The 26749-nt window shown below is 44.7% G+C and overlaps 1 protein-coding gene across 2 annotated transcripts in view; it reads right to left on the bottom strand.

Annotated features, from left to right (window-relative positions):
- Positions 1 to 25431, bottom strand: part of ZNF609 (zinc finger protein 609) — a 124876-nt gene extending 99445 nt beyond the window's left edge. The window contains exon 1 of one of the 2 annotated variants that reach the window (XM_068275665.1): positions 25216 to 25431. The gene's annotated coding sequence lies outside the window, so the exon portion shown is untranslated. The remainder of the gene's footprint in view (positions 1 to 25215) is intronic. The other variant, XM_068275664.1, reaches the window with a different exon arrangement.
- Between the last annotated feature and the right edge of the window lie 1318 nt (positions 25432 to 26749).

Raw genomic sequence — 26749 nt, 5'->3', positions numbered from 1 at the left:
AGGGAAGAGGAGAACAGACACAAAGGGTCATCGTGAGGAGGGAAAGGGGGGGGGGGGGGGGGGGAGTCATCATGAGGAGGAAAACAGGGGGGGAGAGAGAGAAGAAGACAAACGCCGGACAGGCGCCCATCGCGTCAATGTAACAGTAAAATCAAACGAAATAAATAAAATAATATAATAATAATAATTATTATTATTAAAGAGGCTGGACATCATGGAACAGGGGAACCATCAGATAAAGGGTATGAGATCTAATTCTCTATTTAAACCCCTAGGTTCCATGGTGTCCAGCCTCTTGATCCAATGGGCCTCCCTCCATAGTAGCCTCCTCTCCCTATCACCCCCCCTCCTCAACGGTTGAACCTGCTCTATGATTTGAAATTTAAGTTGGCTGACGTGGTGGTTTGCTGCCACAAAATGATAGGGGACAGCCTGATCTACCAATTTTTCTCTTATAGCATGCTTATGTGAGGATAACCTTTTCTTCAATTTTTGTGTGGTCTGACCAACATATAGTAGTCCACAAGGACACTTCAGAGCATAGACCACATATGCGGTATCGCAGGTAAAATAACCATTAATCCTAAATTGTCTTCCTGTATGTGGGTGACTAATGAATTCTCCCCTAGTCACTGAGCTACAGTGCACACAGTTGAGGCATGGGAAAGTTCCCCTTCTCACTGAATCAGACCTACCCCCCCCTCAGCGTGTCCCATGTCCGCATGGACCAAACGGTCTCTCAAATTTGGTGCGGCAGGTTCCCCATGTGGTCCGCCGGGGGCGTGGCCTATGGACACGGACTTCCGCGCAGCAGCCCGGCAATGTGAAGCAGTTCTGCTCCTACAGAGATAGGCGTTATGCTGGAGGGGAGGGATACCACTTCAAACGTCCCTATCAGGTAGGCAGCAGCATAGTTCCCTATCGGGTCCACTAGGTAGGACCTGTTCTTATTGGTTGTTGTTTGTATGTGCAAACCAGATTGGCTGCCTTGAACACATGTTGTGAGTATATAAAGCTGATGATACACTGTTTATTCTGTCATGCACAGTCTAGCTTGAGAAAGAGGCTGCGTGCCTTGAAACGTCGCATATTGGCTGTTAGCATGTTTTTTACTTATTAAAAGAGCATTAATACAACTGATGGTGCCGGCTTCATCCTTCTATCCACTGCTCAGATTCTGGAGTGTTGCCAGAAACGCCGTGGCACATCAAGCTTGATCTTTCAGAGGAGTGCTCCACCACCCACTAACACAAAAAAGGTTACCTTTTTAGAATAAAAAAAATAAATAAAAAAAGCATATTGCAGCTAAATTCCTGTTGTGAAATTTTAATCACATGACCAGAAGACACAATTATAGATGGTCAGATTTCAAGCTCAGTGGTATGGAAGCTATTGATACCTGGAGTGTACAAATTTCAATGTTCAGACTGCAGTGGGGGTGGAACAGTCTGTTTCTATGGGTGCCTAAACACATCCAATTTTGACACTTCCATGCAGTATGACAGTTTACCTACACAATCTGTTTCATTTACCTGGGAGAGGGCTTCTGCCAGCCTCCTGCAGCCGTCCTGTCTCACGCCTGTACTCAATGATCCTCCGTTCTCCCATTGCGGCGCAGTTTCGGTTTGTAGAGTCGCTGTCCACTGTGCCTGCGCGAGTCCTCATTCACGCTCCCGATGCTGACTCCCACAGGCGCAGTAGAGATTTCCTCGTACCACACCTGAGCAGGAAGTTACCAGTGACGGAAGCGCGGAGGAGGTGCGCGGCTGGAGCCGCGCTGGCCCAGTGGACATCAACCTCTGAAATTGCGCCACGGCGGGGGAACGGAGAATCATTGAGGACCGGTGCGGGACAGGATGGCTGCAGGGGGCTAGCAGAACCCTCAGGTGAGTTAAACACAAAAAAAAAAAACCTTCAGGTCACTTTAAGAAGATTGCAGCATACCACACAGGCAGTCTGTTATAGAAGAAGTCAGTGAATGGGCTCCTTACATGCTTACACAGATCTAGAAAACACTTTTGTGTCTGGAGTGAGGCTCTTAAGGAGGCAATTTATAGATGGAAACCATATTTGACCATCACATTTGTAAAACAAAAAGGTAGACAATTAAGAGCCCCCAATCGTGTATAATTGATAATACAATGTAAATATTGGTATGTAGTGAATAATACTCACAAGTATGGGTTGCCAAGGCCAGGAAACCACTCAAAAAGCAAGAGGGGAGATTAGGCCTGTCCCCACTCAGACTAAGAAGTTGCTCTCCGTAGAACAAGAAAGAAAGGTGGTCACACCCATCCACCAGGTGGATAATTATCACTTGGACAATAAGATACAGAGGCGCCAGCAGAGTAAAAATGTAAAAAAAAAAAAGTAAAGAGTAAAAAAATAAAAATAAAAAAAAAAGGTATAAAATGAGTGGCAAGGGTGGACTTACCTCCCTGACAAAAACACAACTATTGTCTAAGATCAAGAAAAACTGTATTTATTCTTACTCCAAAAACAGTTTGCAACGCGTTTCAAGCCGGCTTCATCAGGCAAAAACACAGAAGAAGCAACTTTCAAGTGCGAAGGCGCTTCACTAGCAGAGGCGCTTCACTAGCGTGTAAAAATTGAATTGTGTATTTTTGCCTGATAAAGGGGGCTTGGGATCCGTGAAATGCGTTGCAAACGTTTTGGAGTAAGAATAAATACAGTACCGCTTTGGTCTGCTTTCTTCCCCAATACTTACCAGGTGTGCTAGAGATCAAGGTGATCTTTTGCACATGTTGTGGAACTGCCCCAAACTCAGGAGATACTGGGGTAGCGTTCTGAATGCTATTGATCAGGTATTCCAAATAAAAGTCCCACGCATGGCATTGGCATGTATTTATGGATCTTTTGAGGATGGGGACATATCAGAGCACACTAGAATTGAATTGCAGTCATAAGATCATTGCTTATTGCTAGAAAATGGATGCTTCAGTTTTGGAAGAAACCCACTCCCCCTTCCCTAAATATGTGGATTATGCAGATAAATGCTTCTTTAAAACTTGAAAAAAAATTATATATGCACTATATGCATTATATATGAGAAAAGATGGTGTAAATTGTCTTAATGTTCAAGATTGTCGATCCTGACTTAGTCAGGGAAAGAATTTTGGCTAACATTGGTTTATCTAGAAGTTTCTGTAAGCAACATTTGATTGCTATGTCCTTCTGTACTTGGAAATCTCGCTATATGTACTTTTTTGACGAATTTAATTGTTTGCTCTTTGAAAGATGTATTGATGTATTGTATGTTTTTTTTGGCAACCTCAAAAACGTCCTTGTTGAACAAAAAAATAAAATAAAAATAATAACAGTTTTTCTTGCTCTTATACAATAGTTGTGTTTTTGTCGGGGAGGTAAGTCCACCCTTGCCCATCATTTTATACCTTTTTAACTTGAGTTTTACTCTGCTGGCGCCTCCGTATCTTATTGTCCAATTGACCATCAGATAGGTCCCGGTCAGATCAAATTTGATCTGAGTGGGATCTATTACTGCCACACATTAGGCGTAGATATTTAATAAATTTCATTGTGAAATCTATTAAAAACCTATCTAACCGCAGCATTGCTCTGTTTGGTAGAGTGCAGCGCTATAGGCAATCAATCCGCCGCCAGTTCCTGCCCACCACCGATCGATATCTTCCATCCAATTTGGTCGACTGATTAGATCGATTTTAGATGATCAATTGATCGGGACGCCAGTAGCACTGATTTTTAGCAGATTTGATCAGCATTATGAAATTTGCCGGATGTTGACAGGAAAAATGTATGGCCATCTTTAGTGTCATTTTACAACTAAATTCCTACAAGCATGTGACTTTGGAGGATTTGTGATGCTGCAGCCAGAGAAGCACTCACATTTGCTTGTTATTCAGTAATATTATTTGGGTATCATGTGTGGCACATTTACAGCAACTACATCATGTAATTCTGTAGCCCTGTAGCCAGTGTTCTCCCCAGGCTCTTTTAGCTGGGTGCTCCACCTGGCTAGTTTTGGTGAGCACCCGGCTGTCATCGGCTCATCTCCTACGTTGTAAGCAGAGTTGCACACAGAAGCACCAGCTCTGCATTCTCTTATCACCCCACCCAGCTACTTTTTCATGCCACCAGGGTACTACTATTTCATGTCACGCAGCTGGAAAAAAATTCTGGTGAGAACACTGGTAGCAATAACTATTTTTGAGTTACTACACTACTTGACATCAACCCAAAACATGCCACTGATCAGGGACATTGGTGGAGAAAGTGGTGAGGGTTCCGAGACAGTTGAGCACAGGCCACTGGTTTATTTCACAAAATGTTAATTCTGCTTTAGCACATGTAGCAATGCTTTGACTTGAATTGAAGCCCATGTGTAATACAAAAGCACTTAAATAACTGTTGAATATAAAAAAAAAATATTGAAAAATGCCTAGATTTATCAAGCAATAATATCAATAAAAAGGGTTCAAACGAGAGCCAATGAAGTCTTCTGTTCACCTAGAGATGGCATTCATACCGCTACAGGTAGCTATGGATAGGGAGTGGTCACTAATGTTAGAGCAGCACTGAACATGTTAATTCCTGAGACAGTCTCTAGCCAGATGGTTCCTGGCTTAAGAAAGAAGACACTCAATCCCTGACCCAGTGGCCTGGATATAACTTCCGCAAAGGTAATGAAGGGGTCACAACACAGATTGAGGGGAAAACTAAAAGGCTGACAGCATAGGCTGTTCCAGCTTGAAAAGATGTGTATCGAGGGTCCAGGGAGGAAAGTAATGGTCAAAAATGTTGGTTGTCAGGGAGCATCGGAGGAACATTTCTGAAATGAACTTCATACTGTCTCAGACCTCACCCAAATAGAAACAGTCTTTGGACAGTTAATAAAATACACAAAAAAGTCACATACAAGAGGATTTAAGATGACCCTTGTATGAATGAATAACCATGCCCTTAAACTGTTCACAAATGTAGAAGCTTTGTTCACACTGGTGCTTTGCATCAAACAAAATAAACATTGCTGACAATAATATTGTAAAGGTACATTTACACTGACGCATTAGAAGTGCAGTGTGATGGATCAGTCAGGCATAATGGATCGAATATTGATCAGCTCCCTTTTCTAACATACTACGGCTTCCCACAACTCCCTATGTCATAAAGGTATTGTAGCCATCAAACTTTTCTCCTCCTATTACAAGAGAGGCCACCTTAAAGTGGATCCGAGATGAACGTTTATTCATTGCATAATTGTGTTCCTTACATATAGTTTTATAGGGCATTCCTCAAGCCAATCCTTTTTTTTTAATACTCTAATTCCCTATAAACTAAACAAGCCTCGTCCACAGATTCTCCAAAATGCCAAGGCACTCAGACCCATGTAGCAAGGGCTTATGAGAGCTCAGTCTGGGCAGGAGGAGGTTACTAGCCAGAGATTTCAGAGGCATAGGGAAGGGGGAAGTGAATTGTTCACAGGCTGAGGGGTGGAGATGCAGTTGCAGATTACCTGTGTATAATGACAAACAGAACATGGGCGCTCTCATTGTATCACAGGAATATATCATCATAAGCTATTGAAGCTGTATGCAGACAGATTTGCTGTGTAATCTAAACTTTAGATAAGATATATAGACAAGTTACTTGTTATAGTTAAGGTAGCCATACACTGGTCGATTTGCCATTAGATCGACCAACTGACAGATCCCTACCTGATCGAATCTGCTCAGAGAGGGATCGTATGGCTGCCTTTACTGCAAACAGATTGCAAATCGATTTCGGCCTGAAACCGATCACAATCTGTTGAGCTGCTCCTGCCGCCTGTCCCCCCCCCCCCCCCATACATTACCTGAAGCTGGCTCCGGGTCCTCTTCTCCGCGCTGCACCGCATCCCAGCGTACACTGTGTCGCTCTGAGCGCCCTCTATATGAACTTCCTGGTCACTGGAGTGACACAGGAAGTTAATGTACGCTGGGATGGAAGCAGGAACAGAGCGGTGCAGTGCGGAGAAGATGCCCGGGAGCCAGTGTCAGGTAATGTATACCTGTATCGGATGCCGCTAGCGACGCACTCCCTACCCGCGGGCGATCGATGGTAATTTCCCGCACAGCGCGATCGACGGACCGATCCAATTTCGAGAGGTAATCGGATCGACGGGTGCTTTTAGCGCGAACGATTGGCAGCAGATTCGATCCCAGTGATCGAATCTGCTGTCGAAACGGCGGCAAATCAGGCCAGTGTACGGCCAGCTTTAGTTTTTCATCTCGGATCCCTTTTAACCTTCCTCCCTGGCTATAGCTCTGCCACTGCTAATGTGGCCACAACTCATACCATTCAGTCACCATAACACCCTACTTCCACCCCTAAGAAGTACAGGCACCATCCCTGCCCCATAACAATTATAGTGCCTATTTCCCCCCTTATAAAATAAGAAGCAAATATGATTTGTATCGTATGATGGTACAGTATTAATAACTAATTCCTGCTATTACCGCTGATCCTCCGCCGGTTCCCATTCCACAAGAAGTCAGAATCAAAAATCCGGTACTTCCTGCTTCAAGATGGTAGCGACAGTTTGGAAACTTTCTAGTCACGGCTTTCCTTTCTCCCCGCGCACATCACTCTGCTCCGAGACCCAATTATGCACTGAGCTTGGGCAGGCTGGGTGTGTGCGCATGCACAGAAAGGACTCTCTGAACCTGCCACATGCAGCAGTTGTTGGCAGTGGATTTTGCAATCTCGGGCACAGTTTCATACAGCGTGTGCAGGTAGCGGAAACTTCCCCGGCGTGCAACTGGTAGCGTCAGCGTCTTCTGTACGGGCTGGTGCACACCAAAACCCGCTAGCAGATCCGCAAAATGCTAGCAGATTTTTAAACGCTTTTTTTTATTTTTCTATGGCGTTTTGCTAGCGTTTTGCGGATTGCTGCTGCGGTTTTCAGTATAGTAGATTTCATATATTGTTACAGTAAAGCTGTTACTGAACAGCTTCTGTAACAAAAACGCCTGCAAAACCGCTCTGAAGTGCCGTTTTTCAGAGCGGTTTGCGTTTTTCCTATACTTAACATTGAGGCAGAAACGCATCCGCAATCCAAAAAATGCCTCACCCAGGCATTTTTCGTTTCTGCAAAACGCCTGCCGCTCTGGTGTGCACCACCCCATTGAGATACATTGACCAAGCAGATCCGCAGCCGCAAGCGGATCTGAAAACGCCCAAAAAGCCGCTCGGTGTGCACCAGCCCTACGAGTACAAGGTAATGCTTAGTCACTGGAGGAGAGCATGGAAATTAGGCAAGTTAGGCTCACTCAGATGCACAGCATGGGTTGACACCAATGGAGTTGCATGATCAGGTAGGACACAAAAGGAGGAGGACCCTGCCCAAAGCCTTAAAATCTAGAGGAAGAGGTAAGGACACGAAAGGTAGGGGACCAGAGTTCAGCTGTGGGTTTCGAGCACTTGTGAGGGCAGTAGGCCAGAGTGAAAAAGTGAGTTTTGAGGGCCTTCTTGAAGATGTTGAAGGAGGGGGCTGCCCTAATGGGTGGAGGTAGGGAGTTCCATAGTGTTGGAGCAGCTCTTGAGAAGTCCTGGAGGCGTGCATGGTACTTCATCAGAGAGGGATCTATTATCCACCCACACACTGCACACAGCTTTCCAATAGATTTCAGCATCTAACGGCAGTACATGTGATGGGTTCACTAGGGTACAGATGCCCAGCAGAGATGTAGAAGACACGGGTCACAGAAGGAGTGTGCCAGTGGACAGGTGAGTCTGCAATACTCTGCACAGCTGGAGGGGAGGGCGGGACTTGAATAGATATACAGCTTTTGCTCCATTCAGCGACAGAGCAACAATAATATTATGCCTGCCAATATGCTGTGCCTCTATAGCAATAGAAAGGAAGGACAAACCGACACCAACTATGGCCAATTATCCAAATGTATTCAACTCATAGGAAAAAACCATCTCAGGTGCCGTGGGTCTGAAGTTCTCTAACAGCCCCATCATTCTCAGAGTGGCTAATCTATTGGGAATTATTCTACTAGGTACAACATAAAGAAGAATCCTGGCTCCCTCCTACTAAGTGTTTATCTAAATAATGAATAAAAAAAAACAACCAACATTAATTAAGCTGCCCATACACTTAGACATCAGAAGTAGATAAGGTAAAAGATCAATATACGGTAATTTAAATATTGATCGCTGATGTGTTTTACCACTTTGCACCACTCAATATCGAAAAAATTTCATAAGAAATCTTGTCTACCGTCAACTTCTCTGCTACAGCGGCAGCTGTAGACGACTATGCTACAGAGATCAATGGATAATGCAGTTGCTGTTGTGATTCCCCAAAGGAAATGATGTCTGTATCACAACAACATTCTAGTAAGGCTGAATTTCATCTGTAAAAAGAAAAAGGTATTGTTCAAACCCACCCTGAGGACCAACCATCAGAGGTGCAGGATCTTGAAGCTAGACAATGTCAAGAACGGGATAAAAATAGTAGGTTGTTGAAACCAGACCAACTAGAGGAAATCCACATTTATACAGTAAAAGCATACAAACTCCATGAAAATGTTTCTGGACATCATATTTTGGATTTCATTGCTCTATCTAACCACAATGTTTAGGCTTGGTTCCCACTTGCAACGGATAACGTGCGGCCAACAGAAGCAAACAGTGCAGTGTCCGCTTTGATGGTCCGCTGTGGTCCAGCTGGAGACCGGATCAGATGCATTGCCCCATAGGCTATATGGTGAAGACATTCGCCTGCCCAGGATTATCGCATACTGCACAGAAGTGTGACCCACTTACTGCAACGAATCCCATGGATCCATAGCAGAGTGATGTGTGACCTGTTCCCATTTATAAAACAGAAGTTGTTCACTGTCAGTTTTACTATGCAGAAAAACGGACAAAAAATGTCCGTTTTATTGTCAAATGGGAACACAGCCTTTTAGATTTAAGAGAAAATGACTTCAAGTAAAGAAAGCAGTAAGCCCTTTTGTGCTTACATCGCAAGGAACATTTTAACAGTCGAAAACAGCAAGAAAAAAACAACCATTCACGCAATTAAAATCTTTTTAGGTGAGAGAGCATCTGAATTGTAACCTACATCCACGCACATGCTACATAGAACCTATCCACAAATGTTATTTATAAGCAGAGTAGAGGCTGGGTTAGCAGTGGGCAAATAAAACCAGCAGACACAGAACAAAAGACTGCTCTATCCCCTTATACCCAAGCTTGGTGCACACAAAGGCTCCTAGCATGCGTCAAGATGTGCTACACCTCTCTCGTGTCCTTGAATCACCCCCTCCCAGCATATAACGTGTTTCTTATATAAATATAGGTTAGAGTGTGTTGAGGTATGGAGAGCGGTGTACTGAAGCAGATACGAGTGTGAGAGCATGGGGACACGAAGGGGAGGCGTGATAAAGAAAAGGAGTTATATGGAAAACGACAAGAGAGATGTGAATGGAAGAGGGAGAACGGGTGCATAAAGAAAGGAAACAACACAAAAAGGGAAACAGGGCAGAATAAGGGGGCTGGGGCAGCTGCAACCTCTTTGATAGCCATATTATTGTTGTAACCCAACCTAGTACCGCAGATGCTTAGGATGAAAGCCTTGAGAGCCTAGACAATTGGAGAGGGGGATGGGGGGTTTTCCCACATCTAATCCCATTGCTAGTGTAGGAAGGTTCTACAGGAAGATGTTGCATTCAACCCTCAGTCAATACAGCTTAACAGACATATTGTGCAGACAGGGACCAGAATATGTAGTACTCCAAAAGGATAATCCGGAGCAATACAGTGTGAGAATGATCAGTATGAAAAATGCATCAGAGATGGCACAAATAGCCTTGTTTACCAACACTAAATATAACATTCTCACACTCCGCAGACTTATGAACCATGCATTATCCAATTGTTGTCACAAATGCAAACTGAAAGCCGCTAAAGGCAGCTAAATATCTGCTTTCCGACAAAAATTGTATCTGCATCTGATAGACATATCCACTATTGGTGAATTAGCCATTAGCAATGCCTGATCAAAGCTATGGGTAAATGTCAGTTTTCAGTCTTCACATTACAAATCGCAATTACAATTGCCAAGGGTTTAGCAACTGCGATTTTGCAATACAATTTCTGATAAAATGTGCATTTTGTACACTCTTACAAGTTGAATCTCTTCTTTAAATGCTGCATGCAGAGCAACTGCAATTATAACCAAATCTTGACTCTAATTGCAGCACTGCACCGTTCCATGCAGTGCAACGCTAGGCCCTAGCCTTCATCTACTGCTCCTGCCCCAATCCACCTAGATGTTTCCATCCTTTCCGGTCGATACTTTTCATAAAATTGTGTTCAAAATCAATTAAAATTTGGTTGACCTAAATGTGGCCATATAATTATAGATGGCCACCAGATTTACCACCAGATAGATCAGAGAGGGATTAATTGGCAGCCCACACGCTACACACAGATTTTGATTCAAAAATCTGTGGAGCCGCCACCTGCCTCGCCACCCCCCCATCTGTGCTCCCCAGCAGGCAGTGTATTCATTACCTGTCCACTGATGTATGTTATGCCAGGCCTGTGCTTTAACTTCTTCTGGCGGGTCTTCTCCATGGTTGCCTCTTCTCTTCCAGTCATGTGACAACTTTAAGTTTAGAGACACCGGCAGCATACACGCAGTTTGAACTTTGGCTTGTCACATGACAGGAAGAGAAGTGGACACACTGAGGAGGAGACCCACCAGAAGAGGTGAACGCACTGGATACGGGAGGACACACACCAGTGGACAGTTGAGAGCACTGCCTCTATTCTGTGTTGGTTGATGCCAAATCGAGAGTCGATAACAACACACAGCCGACCCACCGGCGATCAAGCAAAATTTTCAGTCTCGTCCAATCAACCTATTGGACCAGAATTAATTGTTTTCAGACAGAAATCAAACAGGCAACGTTTGCTTTACTGATTTAACAGCAGATTCAATTAAAGTAATAAAATCTGCTGTATATCGACAGTAAAATTCAGTAGTGGATGGCCTGCTAAACATTCTGGAGGAATCAATTCCCAGGAGATGAAGTGAATCTTCAAGGAATCAAATGGGAAAAAGTGATGAATGCATTTAAAAGGGAGCAGCTCCAAAACTAATCGATACTGACTGATGTTTGTTTTGCAAGAGTAGATATTATGCCGGGCATACACGGCTCGTTTTATGCGCCGGATCGAGCCAGCAGCTTCATGCCGGCGCATCCCCGCTCGTCCGTGCGGATCGATTGCAGCTCGAATCGAGCGGGCGCGGGTCGAGCGGCATGATCGGGCCAGCTGAATATTATCAGCTGGCCGGATAAGCTGGTCGATACACGGTACAGAAACGTACCGTGTATCCCCAGCATTAGACCAGATTTAAAGGGAACCTAAACTGAGAAGGATATGGATTTTTCCTTTTAACCACTTGCCGACCGCGCATTCATACCGCGCGTTGGCAAAGTGGCAGCTGCAGGACCAGCGACGCAGTATTGCGTCGCCAGCTGCAGGCTGATTAATCAGGAAGCAGCCGCTCGCGCGAGCGGCTGCTTCCTGTCAATTCACGGCGGGGGGCTCCGTGAATAGCCTGCGGGCCGCCGATCGTGGCTCGCAGGCTAAATGTAAACACAAGCGGAAATAATCCGCTTTGTTTACATTGTACGGCGCTGCTGCGCAGCAGCGCCGTAAGGCAGATCGGCGATCCCCGGCCAATCAGCGGCCGGGGATCGCCGCCATGTGACAGGGGACAGCCTGTCACTGGCTGCACAGGACGGATAGCGTCCTGTGCAGCCCCGATCACCGGGGATGAGCAGATAGGAGAGGGAGGGGGGAATTTCGCCGCGGAGGGGGGCTTTGAGGTGCCCCCCCCCGCAACATGCCAGACAGGCAGGAGAGATCAGACCCCCCCTGCACATCATCCCCATAGGGGGGAAAAAAGGAGGGCGATCTAATCGCTCTGTGTGCCAGCTGATCTGTGCTGGGGGCTGCAGAGCCCACCCAGCACAGATCACAAAAAATAACGCTGGTCCTTAAGGGGGGGGTAAAGGGTGGGTCCTCAAGTGGTTAAAATAGTACCAGTTGCCCAACTCTCCTGCTGATCCTGTGTCTCTAATACTTATTGCCACAGCCCCACAACAAGCATACAGATCAGGTGCTCTGACTGAAGTCAGACTGGATTAGCTGCCTGCTTGTTTCAGGTGTGTGATTCAGCCACTACTGCCCCAAAGAGATCAGCAGGACTGCCAGTCAACTGGTATTGTTTATAAGGAAACATCCATATCCCTCTCAGATAAGGTTCCCTTTAAGCAGAAATATTACCCATCATCAGTCGTATGGTTCTCCCACTTGTTTTGCACAGATTTATGAATCAAAATGCTATGTGGATGTTGAATGCCTAAAGCCTCAAACACACAATAGCGGGTCAACGCTACCTAGAATCTTGCGCATGGCGTGTACAGTGGCCCCAATGGATCGTTCAAAGATGACCTCTGCCGAGAGCATTGTTCTTATCCCTCTCAACAGAATAGGTTAACCTGAAGGCACTTGGCCCAAAACTTTCGCCCAAGGGTTTGAGTCCGGATTCCTGCAGGGGCAAAAGTAAGGGCCTATTTCCACTAGTTCTGCATCAGTTTTCTGCATCCAGTTTCTGGATGTGGCTATTTAGGGCCCATTTCCACTACACGCAGATTCTGGATGCAGAAAAACTGCCTCTATTGAATGCCTATGGGCCTGTTTCCACTAAACGCAATTTTTCTGATGCAGATTTCTGCACCCGTTTCTCATACAATGAAAACGTTAGTGAAAACAGACCCATAGAAATTCATTGGAGTCAGTTTTTCTGCATTCAGAATCTTGATGCAGAAATCTGCAACATACCATCCATAATTTTTCTGCATCACAAAAATTGCGTTTAGTGGAAACAGGCCCATAGGCATTAATTGTAGTCAGTTGTTCTGCATCCAATCTGCATGTAGCGGAACGCACTATTGTGTTCTGCGATTAGCTGCTAGTGGAACTATTTTGTCCCACCAAAGTGACTAAGGGCCGTTTCCACTGACGTTGAGGAAGCGACGCAATCGCCTCGCATCCCCCCCCCCCCCCCCACGGGTACTTCCGATTGTCAGTACAACCGGATGCAGCATCTTGTCAGCGGCTATAGGGAATTGGATGCATGCTGCAGAAAACTGCAGCATGCTATCCATAAATTCCCCCGCGTTGCATCATGCAAGGTCGCGTAGGTCAATTCGCATCAATGGAAACTACTCCAATGATGTGAACTGGTTACAGTTTCTTTGCGTTGAGATGCGGTTTCCGCATAGCAAGCAGGGCTGTGGAGTCGGTACAAAAATCATCCAACTCCTCAGTTTATGAAATCACTGACTCAGACTCCAGGTATCCAAAATGGCTCCGACTCAGACTCCTCGACTCCGACTCCTTAAGCCGCATCTACACGAGTAGATGCGGCCGCGATGCTGCTTATCAATCGAGCCGCTGATGCGGCTCGATTGATAAGATCCGACAGGACGGATCTCCGTACCGCCGATTCCCTGCTCGATCCCCGCGAGGGGACAATGGCAGGGAATCGTGCGGGAGATAAGCGGCGCCGGCGGGGACGAGCGGGGAATCGAATGCGAGGCACGCAGAAGAGGCGATCCGGCGGCTAATCGAGCCGCCGGATCGCTACAAAGTCCCTCCGTGTAGATGGGGCTTTAGTCTCTTACCAGGGCTGTGGATTTTGTACACAAATCATCCGACTCCCACTCAGTTTATGAAACCACCAACTCCAACTCTGAATCTAGGTACCCAAAATTGCTCCAACTCCACAGCCCTGATTGCAACGCTTGTAGTGGAAACGGATCCTTAGCATCTTCGGAATCCTAGCAGGGACACAGCACTATACTTTGTTTTTAAGTTATTTTTCACTTCAGGTGTACTTTAAAGTCTTTGGCTACAATAGACAAATTGCATCACTGGATACAGTAGTGAATTTGCAATCACACCAGGAATCGCGGTATGTCTAAAAATTGGCAAATCGCAGTCTCTCGGCCATTGTTATATTGTGCCTGTAGTGGGTCCTAGGCCTAAGAGGATAAAGGTTGCCATAGACTATTTGATCTAATCTGACAGTCTGTTGGAAACAATATGATTGATAATCTTCAGATCGATTCTGGACAATGTATGGATCGAATGGATATGAGGGAGTAATTTAGTACTGATTGGAAGGGGCACACAACATTTTCATCAACTTCCAGTCCAACTTCAAGGAGAGGTTCAAAGTGAGATAGCAATCACCATTCTCCAATTGATTACCACCTGATCTGAGACATCAATCACATGTGTACAGTTATCTTGTGCATAAGCAGAAGCTCACATAATTTATATAAAATGATTGGAATTTAGAAAAGCCTCGAAAAACACATACAAGAACTGTTGTTCAAAGGGATCTCCCTGATGACAGTTTGGGACCAGGTGCTGAACAGATGCATTACTAGCCTGCTGCTATGCAGGGGGACCATATTCAAATTAGAATCTCTGTAGAAGTGGCCCCCGCCTGATGACTTGCCTGAGAACCAACTAGCATGTGAACAAAGACTTCAGGTGTCGCCTGTAGGAATCAGGACTTGATAAATTGTGCACCAACTTAGGGCAGAGTTCTGTACAGAGGTGTCACTAGGCTACAGACTACCAATGGTTTCTATTACACATGCTAGACTCTTTGCAGAGAACACCCTGACTGGTCATCTGGGCCAAGAACCATCCAGCGCGTGTGTGCAAAACTTAAAGAGAATCTGTATTGTTAAAATCGCTCAAAAGTAAACATACCAGTGCGTTAGGGGACATCTCCTATTACCCTCTGTCACAATTTCGCCGCTCCTCGCCGCATTAAAAGTGGTTAAAAACAGTTTTAAACAGTTTGTTAGTAAACAAACAAAATGGCCACCAAAACAGGAAGTAGGTTGATGTACAGTATGTCCACACATAGAAAAATACATCCATACACAAGCAGGCTGTATACAGCATTCCTTTTGAATCTCAAGAGATCATTTGTGTGTTTCTTTCCCCCATGCACTGAAGTTTCAGGCTGCTCTTTTCTTCCTGCAAACAGCTTTGCCCTTGTTTGTAATTCCTCAGTATGCGAAAGTCCAGCCAGCTCAGAGGACGATTTATCCAGCTTGTAAAAGATAAGAGAGAAGAGAGAAGCTGCTCTAATCTAAATAACACACAGGCAGTGTGCATAGAGAGGCCAGGAAGGGTGAGTTCATAGCAGAACCACAACACTGAAGAACTTGGCAGCCTTCCAGACACAGGCCGACAAGTCTGACAGGGGAAAGATACATTGATTTATTACAGAGACAGTGATAGTATAAAGTGCTGCAGTTAGCCAGAACACATTAGAATAGCTTTTGGAACTTGTAGGATGATAAAAAACAGGATGCAATTTTTGTTACGGAGTCTCTTTAAGTCTATACATATAAATAAAAAAAAAGAAGAAAAAAGAAGAAGACAGCCACGTATACAGTAAGTAGTTTAACAAAAGGCAAGCTATAAAGCTTCATACACATACTAGGACCTGATCCCTTGAGCGACAGTTCGGGGTCGAGTCTGTACAGATTTGTTGGTAGCCTACAAGCTGGTGACTTCTGTCGCTGTGGAGGAGACATGATGTTGCAGTGCATGACTTAACAAGTAGAACAGGCAGATCTCTCGCTGACGCACCATGCCCCCCCTCTTGTTGAGGTTAACTTGTTACACTAGAATCTTTGCAATATACCCACACCTAGTGGTAGAGCATTGCTCTTCATATTTTTAATTAACTCGTTAGCAGCTTCAAATGAATTATATCATTTGAGAGAAGTGAACCGCTTTTTACCTCATCCGGCAGAACTTGGTGCTGTAAATTCTTGGAATGCTTTGATGTCCCTCTGCTAGCACAGGATATAGAAACTGAAAGCAGAAGTCCTGTTATTGTCTCACACTGCGCGCTAGTGACTTAAGGCCATAAATACACATTACAGCAGTACTAATTAGCAGCAAGGAAATGTAACAATTAAGAAACAAAACATTTTGCTAAAATAAATTGGCCTGGAGCACTTGCAAGCCTCTAAATAAATTGCCCGCTAAAGGGTTAATAAATAAAAGTTTAGTTTTTAGTGTGTTTAGGGGTATATTAGATTAGGCATTACTATATACCAGATTCTCAGCAGATTGCAACAGGAGCTGGTGTAGTTAAATCTATGCTGTGTCAAGCTTGAGCAACCATAAGCCTGACATACATTTAACTGCATACGTTCCCCAGGTGGTTTAAATGCTTACTTTAGGTCTGTTAAATCAAAGCCAAATGCAGAAAACACAGCCAACTGGTTCAAATACGTTGCACAGAGTAAAAAGAAAAAAAAAATGTATGATAAAATATGTGGAACAATGCCCTCAACAAGGCTCATCGCTCACTGATGCATTGAGGGGAAATTGGGGACCGCTGAACACTCACTAGATTCCCAGCCTTCTAGTGGGTTTAGTTTATCCGTTCCAGCACTGAAGTTCCCCTGGGCTCCAGGCTGCCGCTATTCGCTCTGTATGATAGTGGCCCGTGGCTGTGCATGCACAGGCATGTGGTGTGGCTCTCATGACTGCGCACAAAGACTTCAACTGCGCAAGAGCAGAGAGCTACCAGCCACAAGAACACGATAAGTGGAGCGTGACACCCCCATGCATGTGCAGAAGCCAGCAACCCAGCCGTGAGTCAAAATCTTACGGAGGGGACAGCATTGTTCCACCTACCCAATCATACATTAAACATACGGCACCATAATGTGCACACACAAATTTGTGCTTACGCAGTATGGAGCTTCTCATCTTTGGAAGTATTCTGTGACGCGAGTACTTCCAAAGCCTCCCCGAGGAGGGCCGAAGACATGTTCGACCTGCTGGTCGAGTAACTTTAATGAAGGGACAGCAGTGGAACTAGAGAGGACCGGGAAGGCATAGCATGTACATCTGCCATGACAAATGCACACAATTTCACAGAAAAATGCAAGAAACTGCATGCATTTTCCTATACCTTTGCTATGTTGTTTTGGCAGGAGAAAGTCTAAAAGCTGTGCTGAAAGATCCATCAACCAGAAAGATTTGTGAAATTCCTGAATATGAGCTTTTTAGGACCCCCAAACTAATAGTGGTTCTCCAGGGGCCTTGGAGAGTACTCGAGGCAGTGGAGCGAACTCACCTGTCCAGCTGACACACTCCCTCCAGTCAATGTCCTTCCATCCCCATCTCCACCAGCACCCATTCTCCACAACTTGGTGGCATTTACCTACTCATGTAACATGCCGCCAGGTCACAGAGAACCTGCACTGGTGGAGATGGAAACAGACTGGAGGGAGCACGCTAGCTGGTCAGGCGAGTTTGTTTTGCTGTCGCGAGTACTCTGCAGGGACCCCAAGGGACCACTTATTAGCTAAGGGGAAAACCTGGAAGCCCATCCACAGCTCTGGGGACCTGAGCTATTGCCTACCACCATGCTTCTGCCCCCTTTCAAGCTAAATCTACCATCCAGTAAAATTGCTGATTTTGACCAATGTCGGCTAGAAATGGAGCAAAACTGTGAATGAGCGGCCATGTGTAGTCATTGATCTCCACCAGATTCGGTCACAGTTATTGATTATGCTAGTGAAAATGGATTAGTGTACGGGCACCTTTTATCTGCCCAGCTACAACCAACCCCCATGCTCTGTTCTATGGAGGCAGCGAATGAGCAAGAAAAGTCCACCAGAGGGAATGACAATGAAAATTAATAACTTTTTCATTTAAACCATGAAAGATCACTAAAGAATTTCAAGGGACAGCTGTAATGCCACTAGATTTTTGCCTAATGCTGGATCCACACGGTGCGTTCGTGCACTCGATTTCCCGCTCAATTCCCATCGATTCGTTTATTTCCAACATGTCCGATTTAGATGTCGATGGATCGTTAGGTCGATTCGGCATACTTTGCATGCAAATCGACCTAACGATCCATCGAAATCCAAATCGGACATGTTGGAAATAAACGAATCGACGGGAATCGAGCGGGAAATCGAGTGCGCGAACGCACCGTGTGGATCCAGCATTAGGCAATCATAAGTGTTTGTATCTATTATGTAAAATTACGCAAACTGGATTAAACCTTGGATGGATGAGAGTTCAGAGCATATCTAGCTTAAGCCAATAATTGTAAAAATTACAAATCAAATACAGCTTGATACAGTATAAATACAACTCATTTTATACAGTGGTTTTTCAACACCTCCCTATATTATGCTTTTGTCTAAAAGCTGAGAAAGAAGAAGCAAAGATTGGTGGTTGTATAAGAGGTACGCTAGCAAGGGCAGTAATTCAATTGATTCTTTACAGCGGTATTGTCACCATAAAAATCAAATTTCAACAGCAACTGGTCTGAGTGTATTAAGTGATAAAGATGCTAATCCAGCAGTCAAAACTTTTTTCTGCTGTTATGGTTTGGAGTTATTACATACTATAGGAGCACTGGCCCTAGTGCCAAACAGTGCCAAAAAGTTGAATGCTGGGAGTTCTTTTTATCTATAATATATTCCTCCTCTTCCATTTATTTCCCTGCCTAGCTGATCACTTGTGTTTACAAGCAAGGCTGAGGTGACACAGTGATTGGATGTGTAAACAAAAAAAAGACTCTGGGAGGAGGGCAGCTAATGAATACACAATGAGCAAGAGAAGGGAGGGGGGAAACAAGATTCAGGGAGGATATGATGTCAGCATTAGCTTGACAAGATGGCCACTGCCTAGAAAAGGATTTTCTCCTTTGTAAAATTCACAGGAATCATTACGTGGATAGCACAATACATCTGTTATGCAAGTAGAGGTAGTATTTATCTACTTATATATGTGGTTTTTATTTCTAAGTTAGCATGAGTGTCGCTTGTTCTTTAACAGATTCTACTGAAGGTTGATGGAGACCCATTGGTGCTAGATAAATCAATTTCCAGTTAGGGAGGGATTTATTCCTTTCAAAATCGGGCTACCAATGTATATCTAGCGTTAAAGCACCGAAAAGGAAGGCAATGCCCCACCTATGAGTCGTTCACAGTGAGGCAAATGTGTTGTAATGTAACAGCGTGCAGCATAGTAAATGCATTCAGTGCATTACAGCAAAGTGAATGTGTTAACAGTAAAGTGACGCATATGTTTAATTGGCTGTATGCTTCGCTGCATCCAACAACGCACAGGAAATGGCAAAGTCGCTTTGCCGTTCCAGCCCTTACAAACGTTGCCAGTTGGCTGCATGCTACTATAACTGAAAGGCACTCATGGCAGGCAGGCTGACCTACCTAACATGTGTGCAGTTCAGCCTACCATGTGAAAGATGCCTAAAGGTGCGTACACATCTTTGACTGATGTCACCCGTTGGGGATCAGAACCCCATCCCTCAGGCGACATCGATGGGCCAGGATGAACAGCCGCTAAGACAGCTGTATAGCCGAATTTGAGATGACATAGCGGCGTGTATGTGACATCATATTGCAGGCAGGGGAGCGGCACAATGGAGTTGCCCGTCACTCAGCCAAGTTTATCTACCACGCAGAATGCTTGTGGAGCAGTGGTTGGGGGCCACTGTACACACACACACACACACACACACACACACACACACACACACACACACACACACACACTTATCAGCTGAGACGCTTGTTATCAGCTGCCTCAGACGACTGATTGTGTGAGCTGCTTATATCATTAGCCAGTCCTGGTTCGAATTGAGCTACCCATTTTAGTTGGGTATCACTATTTCTTCTATTGAGGTGGGAGTCATACCGATACCTCCCTTATCAGAGGAAAACAATGGCCAAGAAAGGTTTTGCATCCTGGGTGAATGATCTCCATCCCAAAAGAACTTATTTAGACATGTCTGCATGCAACCTACAGATTTGTGATTTAGATGAAGGGAGGGTCAATGAGATGCAAATCATTTGAATAATTTTGCATTAAAAAAAGTCATCAATTATTCAACATCAACTTAGAAATTGCCACACCTAATAAGAAGCACCATTTAAGAAACATACATTATAGGTATCTGTACTAGTAGAGTAGAATTCCAAGCACAGAGCTAAAATATTAATTCCCCCTCCCTTCCTGTTTATAAAGAGCACATGAAGAAGATTTTGCACACAACATTAGATATGTACTTCAGTAGTATAAAGCTTCTGAATAGTCCAGATGCTTTCCTGATTCACCTGCAGACCACTATTCCAGCTCTGGGTCCCTCTAAGCATATTCAACAAGAGCTTGTCAAATATATAGCTCGTGGTCAAAATCCCACGTAGTAGTGCATTCTAACAGGGCGTGCGCGAGTATGGCCTACGCATGCTCAGTAAAATTAAGGCTAAATAGCACAATAATGGCTTTCTTCAACTGGGCATGTATAGACTATACTCATACAGCGATAAGAGCTCAGCCAAAAGAAGAAGGTCCCAGGCTCTGGAAAGCCTCTGAACTATCCAGATGCTTCCCACTAACAGACAAGTATCTAACATTCATTCTTACATTCCTCACAGGTTTGCTGTAAAGCACACCTGACCCGAGGTAATGCTACCTAAGGCAAGTACAGAGGTACGTTTAATATGGATCCACATACCTCTGTGCATTGTCTGTTCCTCTCCTCACTCCCTCTGGTTCGTGTAACCACTCCTTGAAAAATCAGACTTTTGGCTAAAGTCACATTTTCAGACTGAAGATGGCAATGCTACTACCTATCAACCTCCCATTCCTTGCCTGAATTGAATGAGAGGGTGATAATACGGAACGGAGTGAGTAGCAGCCTCTTCCTGTTTTAAAATATAGCCAGTATAAAAAAGACTCTGTGTTTACCTTAGGTAGGTTTGTCTCGAGTCCAGTATACTTTGGAGTAAACCTGTAAAGGAAAAAGTGCCCCTGGGGTGTACTTACCTTGGGAAGGGGAAGCCTCTGGATGCTAATGAAGATTCCCAGTCTCCCTCCGCCAGCCTGATCAAGCGCTAGCAGCCTGGAGCAGAAGCCAACAACAATTGTTACTTCTTCCTGTCAGTGCAGTAGCGGCTCTCAGCTCGGGCTCCGGACTGCACATTCGCAGTAAGGTGGATCCGATCAGGCAGGGCTATTTTGGCAGAAGCCCGAGTGGAGAGCTTCTATTGCACATGTACGCACGTTGGCAAGGAGATATTCTGGGGATCCCAGCGCGGTGGACATGGGAGTCCTCTTTAGAATCCAGAGGCTTCCCCCTCCTGATGCAAGTACCCCAGGGGCTCTTTTTTCCCTTAAAGGCTTATTTGAATTCAAACCTTAATAGAGAAGAGAGGATTAAAAAAAAAAAATCTTAACTACCGTATACGTACAGCTCTAGAAGAATGACATCACTTCCCAGTAGGGCTGTGGATTTGGTACAAAAATCATCTGACCAACTCCAACTCCTCAGTTTATAAAAACACTGACTCAGACTCAAGGAACCCAAAATTGCTACTTCTCCTAAAAGGGCCCATACACTGGTCGATTTCAGCCATCAATTCATGGATTTTATGGAATCGACTAATCAGAAATAGATTCTATCAAATCTATCAGTGGCCAATTTCGATTGGTTTGATCTGACAAAATGGAAAATCTAGGTGGCAGCAGATCGATGGCCCATAGAGTTGCATTGGATCTAATGGTCCAATAATGCATTTAGATCGATTTCCAATAGATTTCATTCTGAAATCTGATGGAAATCTGTTCCTAGTGTGTGGCACACATCAGATAGATTCCTGTCAGATTCAACTTGACAGGCATCTGATACAAATCTATTAGATGGCCGAATCGGCTGAAAATCTGTAAGTGTATGGTCACCTTAAAGGTAGCCATACACTGGCTCGATTCCCGGCCGTTTCGACAGCAGATTCGATCCTGGGATCGAATCTGCTGCCAATCGTTCGCGGTAAACGCAGCCGCCGATCCGATTCCCTCCCGGAATCGGAACGGTCCGTCGATCGCGCCGTGCGGGAAATTACCCTCGATCGCCCGCGGGTAAAGTTCGCGTCGCTAGCGGCGGCCGATCCGATCAGGTATACATTACCTGAGGCTGGCTCCCGGGCGTCTTCTCCGGGCTGCACGGCTCTGTTCCGGCTCCATCCATCCCGGCGCTTCCTGTGTCACTGCAGTGACCAGGAAGTTCTAATAGAGGGCGCTCTATTTGAACTTCCTGGTCACGGAGTAACACAGGAAGCGCCGTAATGGATCCGGAACAGAGCCGTGCAATGCGGAGAAGATGCCCGGGAGCCAGCGTCAGGTAATGTATACGGGGGGGGGGGGGGGGGGGAAACAGGCGGCAGGAGCAGCTCAGCAGATGGTGAATCGGTTTCAGGCTGAAATCGATTCACAATCTGTTTGCAGTAAAGGCAGCCCTACGATCCCTCTCTGTTCAGATTCGATCAGATAGGGATCTGTCAGCTGGTCGATCTAATGGCACATCGACCAGTGTATGGCTACCTTAAGTGTAATTCTTATTAGGACTGTGGAATTTGTACAAAAATCATCCAATTCCTCAGTTTATTGACTCCAGATACCCAAAATTGCTCCGACTCTAGAGCCCTGCTTCACAGGATGTCAGTCTCTAAGAAAATCCATGTTTGACAAGATTTCAGACAAAAGGGTCAATTTCCACTACTGTGATTCACTGCACATGAATTCGGATGCGATTTGTTATCCTACTGAAGTCAATAGGCTGCATCCGAATTTGCATGCAGGGAAAAAAAATGGACAGCATGCAGCATAAAATCACGTTACGCATACAAATCTCGTAGCCATCAGATGCAATCTCGCATCACAGCAAGTGTCAACATCGGCTCTTGCAGATGCATGTCAGTGCAGTGGAATTTTACATGCTATGATAATTCTTTGCTCATGACAACCAACACCAGATGCTGGGGCAGTTTTAAGGGTAACTGAAGTGACTTAGGCTATGTTCACAGTGTTGCATTACGGCATAATGGGCGCATTGTAATGCAGCTTGCCACACTGTGGGGATTGCGGCATAACGGCATGCTGAATCCCAACGCAAAACATGAATATTAAAGCATGCTTTCCACTAGCTATATGCTTCAATCTATTGAGATACAATGCAAGGATAACATGCGGTGCCACTGTTCCATTGTGTTCCTGCTGCAACAGGAAATGCAAAGCCCACTGTGAACCTAGCTATTGTGCAGTCTAGGTGAAAGTAATAACCATGTTTCCCTATGGATCAGTTCCCATTACACACATTTTAATTGAAAGCTTTTTCACAATGTACTACACTGGAAAAACTGATTCGCTAAAACACGTCAGTTTTTCAGCATACAGTGTGAAAGAGGCCTAAAGGTGTATGTGTATTGCTAACAATACTTCTTAGAACTAGGCTGTGTTCCTTTTTCCCCTCACTGGATAAGAATGAAACTCTAGTAACATTTGTATAATGCAAGCTTTATAACGTGTTATAATGACTGTGAACTGCAATGGAGTCTGGACATAGGCTTTAATACAAAGCTTGCATGCAGAGAGTTAGAATAACGTGATCAGTTACAATGCAGTACTGTGAAAAGCCACTTACTATGGCCTCAATTCATTAAGCTTTATCAAACATTTGATAATTTACCTCATGGGTAAAATCTAATTTTGAATTCACTAAGGTGTTATATATTTATTGAATGTTTTATCCATAAAACTTTCAATAAATCTATAACATCTTAGTGAATACAAAATTAGATTTTACCCATGAGGTAAATTATCAAAAGTTTGATACAGTTTAGTAAATTGAGGCCATAGTATTGTATGGGCAGTGAGCTGGCATGCAAGAAATATTCTGCAATGTAACTTACCACTGTGAACAGGGCCTTTGGCCTCTCCTGTAAGGCCCAGTTTACACTTAATCAGTTGGTACGCAGTTTCTTCTTCTCCATAGCAATACATTGTAAAAAGGATTTCAGTTAAAATGCGTTAAGTGTGAAAAGTGCCATAGGAAAACATGGACATTACTTTGAAAATCAGTTGTCCTTTCAGTTATAACTGAGAGCAACTGATTAAGTGTAAACAGGGACTAAGCTGAAAACTGATGTATTTTACCTGATCAGTTGTTCCATTGCAGTGCATTACGAAAAAGCTTCAGTAAACTTAGACACTACCTACTGAAAGCAACGAAAGCAGTATAAACTGAGCCTTTCTTTGCAGTTGAACTGTATTACAATTGTAAAAATAATATAACCGATTAAGCTTTGAAACCCATGTGGCTAAGAAAAACACACCCAAGAGCATAGAGCAGGTAAGTTCAACAGTTTGAGTTTTATTTGTTTGGAACCTAATTACTGTTAAAAATTACTCATCCTCTGAACAGTCAAAAGTGTAAAGGTGAACTGTAACCTTTAAATATAGGAGTATAGTTAAAATGGTTTATCATTTTTTCTTAATTTTCACATCAGGGTTGCTTTATGACCCCTGGACCAAGGGAAAATGTCCTGGCACAGTAACATGACAGTGAATGCCGATAAAACAAATTTAAATATTTTAACAGTTCCTCATAAGCAGAAAAGGTACATATATTATTTTCATTAACTTCAATATCGCCTAAACATAGCACAACATACATGTTTCCTTTCATAACCCTAGCAAGAAAATAAAGTCCAGAGTGATAAACAAAAACTAACTACATCCACAATCCCGTGTAAAAAAAGAAAAAAAATAGTACTAGAGCCACTGAACACAATGCAGCCCGGCAAGACAGGGCACGTACAACCAGGAAGGCAGTATGGAGGATTTGTTGCTATATAAACACAAACATAATAAAGAGACAATTGATATAGTAAAATAACATAACAGGCCACCTCCATCCGAGTCTCTCGTACAACAGCCACACTGCTACAAATAGCATTCCCCCTGGTGGGGAAGAGGAGTGTGGGCTGCGATTGTCACCCTGGTGTCCCGGGCCCACCTCTCATCATGCGGTCTCCCCCTTCCACACTCGCACACAGCCCAGCAGAGCCGGATCCCCTGCGCCCCCATCATTGTGCTCCAGCACAGCCGGTATGCACAATACATGCTGCTGCTGCTGCCGCCTGTGGGGGCATCTCCGGGAATCCCGCACTGCACACCGCACGGCTCTCTGTGCTCCTTCCTATAAACACTCACCCTCTGTCTGGCCTTAGGTGTCCTCCATCTTGTCCTATCCAACACAGCTCCCCGGGGATCAGGTCACACGGGGCCCGGCTTCCCCCCCATCCCTTCGCCCTCCCCCCGCACCGAGTCCGCGCAGCCACTACTCCAGCTTCAGGCTTCACCGTACACACAGGCCGCAACCAAAGCCGGACCAAGAGGAGGACTGCGCTTCCGGCGCGGCCGGAGACACGCCCACTGATCCGACCGGGGTACCCACCCCTTCCCGCGAGAGGTCGTAAAGCACGCCCATCAGGGAGGGCGCTGGCACGTAATGCGAGAATGGAAAATGCCGATAGGGCTGCATCCGCGAGCAATAGAGGGCCAGAGGCAGCAAGGTTGTGTGGATGTTATACTAGTCACTACCAGAGCCAGCCAGTCTGATGTACAGCGCGGCATCAGCTCCCGGTCTGTCACAAGCAGCTCCGTCATGCTCCTGCATACCTGTCCCGGGACACCCACTCACTAAACTCTGCTTATAGGATAACTGAGTAGTGCTGCTGGCAATGCGTTGTTGTATCCCTGCACTGCGTGGGATTTTACACTCTACTACTCTCTTTCCAGCATTAGTGGGGATAAGAGTTTGACAGATGAAGTCTTTTGGAATCCCACAGGATGGAAATTATTTTCTTAATCCACCTAGAGAACACTAACCTAGACAGTGGCGTAGCTAAGGAGCTGTGGGCCCCGATGCAAATTTTACATTGGGGCCCCCCATGCACTCTATACATAACAATAGATAAGAAGCACCAAAACCTGCCAATGGCAACTACAGTGTCAGAGGTGCAAGAAGGGAATGGAGAGCAGTTTGTTAATGATTACTACTATTCAAAGTATCTATAGAAGTGATTATTATCAGCACAGGACCAATAGAGAGCTAATACTGCATTTGAGAAAGGGCCCTTCGGGGCCCCTCTGGCCCAAGGGCCCCGATGCGGTCGCTACCTCTGCACCCCCTATTGCTACGCCCCTGAACCTAGAATGATTAAGCGTCCAATTTTGTCACTTGCATGTAGTATGAGAGCTTACCTAAACCATCTGTTCATAATATACAAGATATGTTGGAGCACATGCTACATGGAGGTGGTAAAATTGGTCAGTGATTGCATGTGTATGCACCCTTACCATACATGAACAATGAATAGACGGTAGACCATTATTACTGGCATTTTATGTGGAGAGTTTAGCTAGTAATTCACATTGCTGGTGCATTTATTACTATAACAGACTGAACAGAAACTTGGCATATTACTAATCAGATTTAGGAAAATTAATGGTTGGCACTTGTCAAGCCCAATCTACACGATACGATTATTTGTACGATTCGATTATGATTCTATTTACGATTCGATCAAATCCGACATGTCCGATCGGGATTCGATGCAATTCGATTTGCCATTGTTTTGCAATTGCAAATCGAACAGAATCGAATCCCGATCGGACATGTCGGATTTAATAGAATTGTATCGTGTAGATTGGGCTTAATGTATAGACCAGGGCTGTGGAGCCG

The sequence above is a fragment of the Hyperolius riggenbachi genome, chromosome 3 (genome assembly GCF_040937935.1).
Source record: "Hyperolius riggenbachi isolate aHypRig1 chromosome 3, aHypRig1.pri, whole genome shotgun sequence".
In the NCBI taxonomy this organism is placed as follows: domain Eukaryota; kingdom Metazoa; phylum Chordata; class Amphibia; order Anura; family Hyperoliidae; genus Hyperolius; species Hyperolius riggenbachi.
This window is presented reverse-complemented; position numbering and strand designations above follow the sequence as displayed.